Source organism: Triticum urartu, chromosome 3A, assembly GCF_056163025.1.
Source record: "Triticum urartu cultivar PI428250 chromosome 3A, HENAU_Tu73, whole genome shotgun sequence".
Classification (NCBI taxonomy): Eukaryota; Viridiplantae; Streptophyta; class Magnoliopsida; order Poales; family Poaceae; genus Triticum; species Triticum urartu.
Window position 1 is genome coordinate 314,271,051 of NC_141875.1, and position 9,740 is coordinate 314,280,790.

The window sequence follows — 9,740 nt, forward strand, 5'->3', positions numbered from 1 at the left end:
GGGGACCATCCCAAGATACCGCATTCAATGAGATTTCGAATTTGCTTACACATGATCCTTTTCTTACTTTACCAAACTTTCATAAACCTTTTGAGACCCATTGTGCCGGGGAAACTGATCCACGAACACCTATGGGACCGGCGGACCGAGTCCCTTTTGGTTCGGCGAGGGCGGAGATCGCGCAAAGAGCAGATCGAGGCAGAGCACACGAGCAGTTTACCCAGGTTCGGGCCGCACGGATGCGTAAAACCCTACTCCTGCTTTGTGGTTTGTATTGAATTCTTGCTCGGGAGCGCGGAGTGCTACAGTACACACCAGCAGTTAACGAGACCAAGCGTGAGTGAGTCCCCCCCCCCTCTACGTTGCGCATGGGCCTCCTTTTATATGCTCAAGGGGTCACCGACAGGTGGCAACGTAGACAAGGGTAAAAATGGAAATGTTGCGGTTGGTACAACCACCAGCTATAGTGTATCATACCTAACCCTGACGGTAGGGGACAAGGGCATTAAATGTCCGTCTGCGTCGCCCAAATAGTGCAAAAGGGGCCTCCAGGGACGCCACCGCTCACCACGATGGCGATCTTGTCAGCACCGCTTACCACCGCGCACCGCTGGCTGCACAGCCTCCCGCAACGTACGCCTGGAAGGGTCCCAGAGCGACACGTTGGTGGATGCGCTGGAGCGTGGGCGCAGAGTGGTGGCTTGCCGCGGCAAGCGCCTTGCCGCGGTCGTTATCTTGTCGCGCCCGGGAGCTTGCCGCTCACCGGGCCTTGCCGGGACGCGTGGCGCGCCGCGGCAAGTTCCTTGAGATGCCTTGGTCGGCCTTCCCGGCAAGCTCCTCTTGCCGGGGTCTTGTCTCCTTGGCTCGGATACTTTGTCCTTGAATGGCTCCAACGGAAACACGGAGGATCTTGGCGGTCACCCGGCAAGCCTTGCCGCGGGATGCTGCGACTGCCCGTGCACAAGTTCGGGATACTAGGGTACCCCTACTCTAGTACACCGACAGGAGCCCCCGGGCCTGGGGCATACACGGTGCCGAGCGCTGTTGGGCCAGGCCCAAAACAGGGCACGGGCACGCGCGGCCTAGGTTACGCCGTATCTTTCTCCGTATCCACCGCGCCCTCCCCGAACGGCACGCGTTGAATGCGGCGTTGTGGGAGAGATCGTGGGTGGTTTCTTTATTCGGAAATGCGGAACGTCCGCCCCCTCCCTCTTTATAAGCAGGGGAAACAGGGGTAGTTCACCCATTCGCTGGTTGCTGTTCCAATCTCGGAAACCTCCGCCGCTCCCCCGTCTTCCCAAAGCCGAAGGAGAGCAGCGCCCTGCCCCCCATCGCCACCAGCACCACCAACGCCGTCGATCTCCTCCACCACTTCCGCCATGGCTCCGAAAGCCGACAAGGGGAAGGCTGTGAAGACGACCGAGGCGCAGCGGCTTGCGGCGCTGCGAAAGGAGCGGGCAATCTTCCCCCCCCCCAAGCTCGCCGCGAGGGAGCTGAGGGAGAGTTTCTACCTCTTCTGGTCGACGGAGACGCGAGCGCATCCGCACACGAAGGTACTTCCAGCCGCCGCTTGGAAAACGGCTCCGAATGGATACCCGTTCTTCGCCTTGTTCTTCTACTGCGGGCTCTGCCCGCCTTTCTCTGAGTTCTTCCGCGATATCATGAACACCTACGGGTTCCGCCTCCTTGACTTCACCCCCAATGTCATTCTGACCATGGCAGTTTTCGCACATCTCTGCGAAAACTTTGTCGGAGTCCATCCAAATGTAGCCCTTTTTCGCCATTTCTTTATGCCCCGGGTAGAGAGAGGAGAGCCTTTATCCGGTGGAGTCGCCTGGATCTCGAGGGCCGGCAAGAAGGACACTTATCTGGAGGGAGAGTTCCGCGGCAAGTGGGAGGAATGGAGGGCACACTGGTGCTGGATTATCGAGGAGAACCCGCAGCCGTTTACCGCCCGGCGCTAAGCCCCAGTAGCACGCGGCAGCGATTGGAGTGACGTGGCCCCGGAAGATGCTAGGCTGAAGATTGCCGTCACCCAGATCCAACGCCTCAGGCTTGCCGGGCTCACTGTAGGCGCCGTTGGCGCAGATTTTCTTCGTCGCCGCATCGTCCCCCTGCAGGAACGGGGAAGACCCGCCTGGGAGTTCAAGAATGCGGCGGATATCATGAGGCTGCGTCCGGGCCTCAACTTGAACTTCACTGTTCTGGAGCTTAACGCGATACTCCAGGAGCTGTTCAAGTACGACCCTGAGCATCCTGAAGTGTTCAGGTTGCCGCAGGGCGTCGTTCCGCTGTGCAACAACTCCTCACTCGACCGCATCCGTGCAATGATGCCGCTGTGCGATTTGCATGGAATCGTCTCAACTTGGCTAGAGCCTGCAGACGACGTCGTGCAGGAGTTCTTTGACGGCTTGGTGGAAGTGCCGATCCGCTCCGACGAAAAGAATGGCCTCACCCGCGACACCACCGAGCAAGAGATGCAACGCATCGCCACCAGGCTGGAAGAGGCGGCGGCGGCCGCAGCCGCGGGCGAGTTCGGATTCACCGTGGAGGAGGCAGATGCAGCAGAGGCGGCAAGCTGCACCGAGCGAGAGGGGCTTGCCGGCGGGGAAAAGCTTGCCGGGCATGATGCCGAGTCGAACGAGCCCGCCGAGGATACAAGCGGCTCGTTGGAGATCAACTCCTCTTCCTCCTCATCTTCAGGCAGCTCGCCGCAAGCAAAGCCTCCATCCCCACCAAGAAGGTGTCTCCGCAAGGCCAGGGACGTAGCGGAGCGGCAGACGAGTCAACAGCCGCCGCGCCGCGCGACACGCTCCACCGTGGCAAGCACTGTTGCCGCGGGAGCGCCTCACGTTGCTGCGACAACTGGAGCGGGGTCTTCCCAGACCACCGCTTCTGCTCCTGCTGCTTCTCACGCCGCGGGGGCAGCCGGAGTTGATGAGGACATCAATACCATTGTTACACCCAGAGGCCCTACTTGATGAGGACATGACTACCTTGGATACGACCAAAAATATTGCATACATGCATATTTGTCAGGTGATTTCTAATGCAAACTATTCAATAATCTATTTATGTTATCCAGAACAAAAATACTTCACACAGTTTTGTGTTTTGTCTAATTGTAGGTGTATGGGACATTTGTACAATCCACATATGAAGATAAGGGAAAAGGAGAAGTTTAGGTTGTGTTCAACAAGTCCTCTCACGTCACTTTTGGGCCAAGAGAAGATAGAGTCCAAGTCTCTCACGTTCTGGATTCAGATTCGGACTGCACAGACATACCTGACTCAAAACGCCAACAACTTTTTCTTACGGACTCCGAATTGGGTGATTCTTTTTTTGTTGGAAACTAGATTTCGTGCTATTTCCAACCCAATTGGATTCACCTTCAAATTCGTCCGGAGCGTTGAGTTACGGACGAAACAATCTGACATTGCAGCAGAATCCGAGTCAAACTATAAGCCCAAAGGTGTTGCATCACCTCCACTTGGGCCCATGAGCCTTGTACGACCTAGGGTTAGTTTTAGGCTGCCTTGGGACGTCCTCCCACCTCCTTAGCCGCCACCCCTTGCTCCTATATAAGTAGATCCATCTAGTAGCTTTTTCCTTGGGATTTGTTTAGTTAAAAGTTAGCCATTGCAACTTCGTGTACTTCGTTTGTGTCCAACGACCAGACCAAGACCGCTTACGGATCCCCACCATTATCAATACCTCATATATATTTGCAATATTCAGATTGCTTTATCATATTCTTGCTCGTTCTTCGATTGCTTGCAGGAATAGACCTTCGTGGTCAGGCTGACCGTGTTTTCGGCATCGTCAGTAACCTCAGGAGATTGGTTTAGCGATTGCTAAGGCGCAACATCGTGCACGTTTGTAGTCGGATCGTCAAAGTCGTCTCCACCAAATCGATAGTTATCATCTCATCGAAAGATCGGGACACCCTCGCCTCTATCAAGTGGTATCAGTTTTCAGGTTGCTCGGTGAGAATTTCCAGTTTTCCTAAATTAGATTTATTTTCTTACCTATTGTCCAAGAAAAAGCCACAAAAAAGAGTTAGATCTATTCATCCTTGGTCCAAGCCAGTCTGAGCCTTTGCAATTTTCTTTTCATTGCTTGCATAGTTGAATTATCGGTTGCATCGTCGTGTCGAGTTGCTGGTCTTAGTGTCTAGTTCGTTTAGAGTTTCGAGTTCTGTTCACATTAGTCACGCCACCGCTGCATCATTATCTCTTCCGCTATCCACCACCCATCCATCAATTTCCACCACGTGCTACCCACCATTCATTGTCATAATAATAGTTGAGATCGTTCACATCTTCACTTGATCCAATTTGCATCTTATCTAGTTTGTTTTGGAAAGAGGGAGAAAAAAACGAGAGAAAAAAAAGGAGAAAAAAAAGTCAGAGAAAAAAAAAGAGAGAAAGAAAAAAAAGTGTGAGGAAAAAAAAAGAGAGAAGAAAAAAAACAAAAAAATCGGCACAAACTTTTTCAGAGGGAAGTTGGAGACAAAGTTGTTGGTATATCCTGCTTGGCTGTTGTTTCACCTCATTATCTTTACTGCCGTTGTGATCTTCACTTATATCTTGCTGTCCAGAGCTACTTAGTATCCTTCATTGATGCTAGTTGTGCTACGACGTGACCTCATTATTGTTCTAGGCTCGCATCTCTAGTTCGGTCTAGCCTAGGACCAGCACAGTACCGTCGTTGAGCATTTATTCAACATTGCATCTCTGAATTGATTATTGCTAATCTTTTGCTACCATATATAGCCAACCCAGCTCCACATATTTCTACACCGTGTATACGTACGTTCCCCTGGCAATCGTTTTACACAATCTTCGGAGTTATTTGACACCGCTGGTTGCCGGTCACCACCTGCCGCATGGTAAGAACTTGTAAGATATTGATATTTGCTTTACTGTGAGCACTTTACAACCACATCCTAGTAGTTCATAGGAACATTATTCTCGAATTTTGGTTCTTGTTTCTACTAATCATGACAGATTCCAGAGATAGAAGTTCTTGGATGACGGACACATCTTCACCATCACGAGAGTTGGGACAACACACACAAGCATATGGTCAGGTTATCTCTTTACCATCATTTGAGGGTAGATTTAATCCTGCTATTTATCTAGCTTGGGAGCTTGAAGTAGAACAAGTTTTTAGTCACCATGATTTTTCTGAACTTGAGAGAGTACGAGCTACCATTAGAGCACTTACTGGTGTTGCTTCTGTTTGGTGGAGTGTATATTGTAAGAAACACATTGATAACCAACCCACAACTTGGAAAGTTTTGAAAGCTGTAATGAGACAACAATTTTTTCCTCCTTACTATCGTCGTGAATTGCGTCGCAAATTAGAGCAATTAAAACAAGGCAGTAACACTGTTCATGCTTACTACCAAGAGTTCAAATCTTATATGCATCATTGTGACATAGAAGAATCTGAGGATGATACAATGAATAGATTTTTTGGTGGTTTGAACCATGATATTCAGGTAAGATTTCAGTATATTCCTCGTTGCATTACTGGTATGTATGTCCGTGCTTGTACCTTTGAGAGACAGATACAGGAGGATGCATTGGGTGACTACAACAACTACTATTCCAGTTCATGCTCACCACCGCCGGTTGGTTACTCCACTATTGCACCTACTAGAGCAGCCCCACCTCGGATTGTGAGCGCGATATCATCTCAAGAGTATGGTACATTGTCAACGTCCGTACCTACATCAGCTACATCTCTGCGAGGTAACAGTAAAGGTCTTGATGATATAACTTCACATGAGAATGAAGCATGCCTAGTTAACTTGAATGCATCATGTGTTGAGTTACCTGTTGATTTGAGCACACCACCTATTTTAGAGACTCTTGTTACTGTCATGAATGCGTCATGTGATCAAACAACTGAAATATCAACAATTTTGAGTGCACCCATTGAATTAACTGTTGATGCAAAAGAACCAATGTTTAATCATTTTGATATGACCTCTAATCTTGATGATGATTCTGTATCCCATGACATATTGCATGTTTGCTTATTTAAGCATGTTGTAGCATGTAAATTTTATGCAAGTAAGGTTTATTCATCGAAGTTAGGATGGTTTAATGATGAACATTGCCAATCTTTTGAAGTGAATAAGAGCTTCACTTATATGTGCAAACTGAGTTGCAATATTTTCATGCCTTCTACTTCTTGTGATAATTTTTTGGCTATAGATTTTATGAACAATGAAAGTTACTCATGTATACATGTGACATATGTGCAAAAATCAAGGGAAGTTAAATTGGATGACATATACATATACCACATGTACACCTTGTCTCTTTTGTTAGCCACATTTCAGATTAAGCAACGCCGAGGACGGCTTTGTTTTCAAAAAGGGGAGGATGATGAGGACATGACTACCTTGGATACGACCAAAAATATTGCATACATGCATATTTGTCAGGTGATTTCTAATGCAAACTATTCAATAATCTATTTATGTTATCCAGAACAAAAATACTTCACACAGTTTTGTGTTTTGTCTAATTGTAGGTGTATGGGACATTTGTACAATCCACATATGAAGATAAGGGAAAAGGAGAAGTTTAGGTTGTGTTCAACAAGTCCTCTCACGTCACTTTTGGGCCAAGAGAAGATAGAGTCCAAGTCTCTCACGTTCTGGATTCAGATTCGGACTGCACAGACATACCTGAATCAAAACGCCAACAACTTTTTCTTACGGACTCCGAATTGGGTGATTCTTTTTTTGTTGGAAACTAGATTTCGTGCTCTTTCCAACCCAATTGGATTCACCTTCAAATTCGTCCGGAGCGTTGAGTTACGGACGAAACAATCTGACGTTGCAGCAGAATCCGAGTCAAACTACAAGCCCAAAGGTGTTGCATCACCTCCACTTGGGCCCATGAGCCTTGTACGACCTAGGGTTAGTTTTAGGCTGCCTTGGGACGTCCTCCCACCTCCTTGGCCGCCACCCCTTGCTCCTATATAAGTAGATCCATCTAGTAGCTTTTTCCTTGGGATTTGTTTAGTTAAAAGTTAGCCATTGCAACTTCGTGTACTTCGTTTGTGTCCAACGACCAGACCAAGACCGCTTACGGATCCCCACCATTATCAATACCTCATATATATTTGCAATATTCAGATTGCTTTATCATATTCTTGCTCGTTCTTCGATTGCTTGCAGGAATAGACCTTCGTGGTCAGGCTGACCGTGCTTTCGGCATCGTCAGTAACCTCAGGAGATTGGTTTAGCGATTGCTAAGGCGCAACGTCGTGCACGTTTGTAGTCGGATCGTCAAAGTCGTCTCCACCAAATCGATAGTTATCATCTCATCGAAAGATCGGGACACCCTCGCCTCTATCACTACTGTTACATATACTGGACCAATTACTAGAGCACGCGCACGCCAATTAAATTACCAGGTACTTTCGTTTCTTGGTAATGATTCTAATGTTCATGAGATTATGATGCTGCCTAAATTGGATACATTTGTTTTGCTTACAAATGAAGGGCCTAGCTTGGAGAAGGATGAACATTGGAGCAAGAACACGCATGGAGTTGATGGCATGCGCAAGGGGATCAAGAACGGAGTTACAAGTGATGATTTCAGGACTTTGAAGCCGCCATAAGGAGTGCATGAAGCCTTGGACGAAATATACAAGATGTCACTTCATAATATTCGTCCATAGGCTATTCTAGGTGCTGCGTCACCTTATTAATGGGCCAGGCCCATGTAATTTCGAAATACTTAAATATAGGCTATTTTTAGAGTCCGTATGTGTGGGGAAACAAGAGTTAGGGTTGGTTTCGGACCCCACCCGCAAGGGCCACGAAATTCCCCCCCTCTTCCTCCATATATACAGCCCTTAGGGCGTCGTTTACACTTTGGGGTTTTGTTTAGATTAAAGGTTCGCGTACTTCGTTTGTGTCCAACGACCAGACCAAGACGTCACAGAACCCCACCTTGATCAATAAAGCTTTCATCTTATATTCGCAATATCCCGATTGCAATCTCGGTTTCTTGCTTGTTCTTCGTTTGCTCGCAGGAAACAGACCCTCGTGGTCAGGTTGATCGTGCTCCGGCGTGGTCAATAACCCCTCGGAAGTTGGTTTAGTGATTGCTAAGGCGCGACGTCTCGCACGTTCGTAGTCGGATCGTCAAGGTCGACTCCCACAGAAAACGATAGCCACCATCTCATCGAAACATCGGGACACCTTAGCCTCTATCAAGTGGTATCAGAGGCCAAAATTTTCACGGGCAAATTTTTTTTCCCTATCCTATTTTTAGGCTTTTCTGAGTCTTTTGAGCCACGTGCCATCATAGTGATTTTTTGTCGCACTTTTTCGTCGTCGCTGCCCTGATTTCCGAAAAAAAAGTGAATTTTTTTTTCGTGCCCATCCTATCAGTTTGACGAGGGAAGAGTTTTGAGACACTCGCCATTATAGTGATTTTTCGCAAAAAAAAAGGAGCGAAAAAGAAGGAGCGCAAAAAAAAGTGCGAAAAAAAAGTTCCAGAGTGTGCTTTTCCCTTATTTACGTGCAGCGCCGTGATTTTGTTAGTGTTCTAGGCTCGCGTCTCTAGCACGGTCTAGCCTAGGACCAGCACAGTACCGTCGTTGAGCGTTTATTCAACTTTGCATCTCTGAATTGATTATTGCTGACCCTTTTTGCTACCATACTATAAGCCTTCCCAGCTCCACATACGTCTACGTCGTGGTTTGACTCTCCCTGGCAATCGCTCTATCCAAGCTTTTGAGAGTTTTGACTACAACGGTTGCCGATCACCGCCTGCTGCTGGGTAAGAACCGGTAAGAATATGAGATTTGCTTGACGGATTTGTGACACCCGCCACCACCACCACTTGTTAGTAGTCTATAGGATCATATTCTTGTGTGTTTCTATTGCTGCTAACCATGCCAGGATCACAAGCCGACGAGACTGACTGGGAGAACTTGACGAACAAGGAGCTCCATGATACGTTTCAGCAAATGATGAATGGACAGGTGCAAGATGTGATAAACAGATTTGAAGAGGCCATGGAGAAGATAGATGGCATGGAGAAGACGTTTGAAACAAAGCTCGATAACAAGTTTGCTGAATTGCTTTCGCGTTTTCCACCACAACCACCGGCTGCTCCTGCCGCACCTCTGCAACAACAGCAACAACACCGACTACCTCCACGTCGGGAAACAGCCCTCCGCCGAGCGATCCGTGTCCCTCTTCAGTCGGGCCAAACTGCTGGTGCTGCTGTTGATACTTCTGTGGCTCCTACTGCTGATGTGGAGGAGGATGCTTATGTGGGAGATTATGAGGATGAGGTTGATCAAAATCAGAACTACGTGCCACCAACAGCACAGCAACCACCCGGTCGTCCACATGCAAATAATGGCAATGGTAGGGCTCACCCTCAGGTACGAGATCATGACCATCTCCCTAAACTAAAATTGAATATTCCACCATTTGAGGGTAGATATGTTCCTGATATATATCTTACTTGGGAGTTAGAAACTGAACAATGATTTACATGTTTACAATATCCCGAGGAGAGACGTGTTCCTGCTGCTGTTTGTGCTTTCACTAGTTTTGCATGTGTTTGGTGGTCTGAGCATTGTAGATTATATCCTATTCCGGCTACTTGGGCTGCTTTGAAAACTGCTATGCGTACTCGTTGGGTTCCACCATATTATCAACGTGAATTACTTCAAAAATTGCAGCGCTTAAG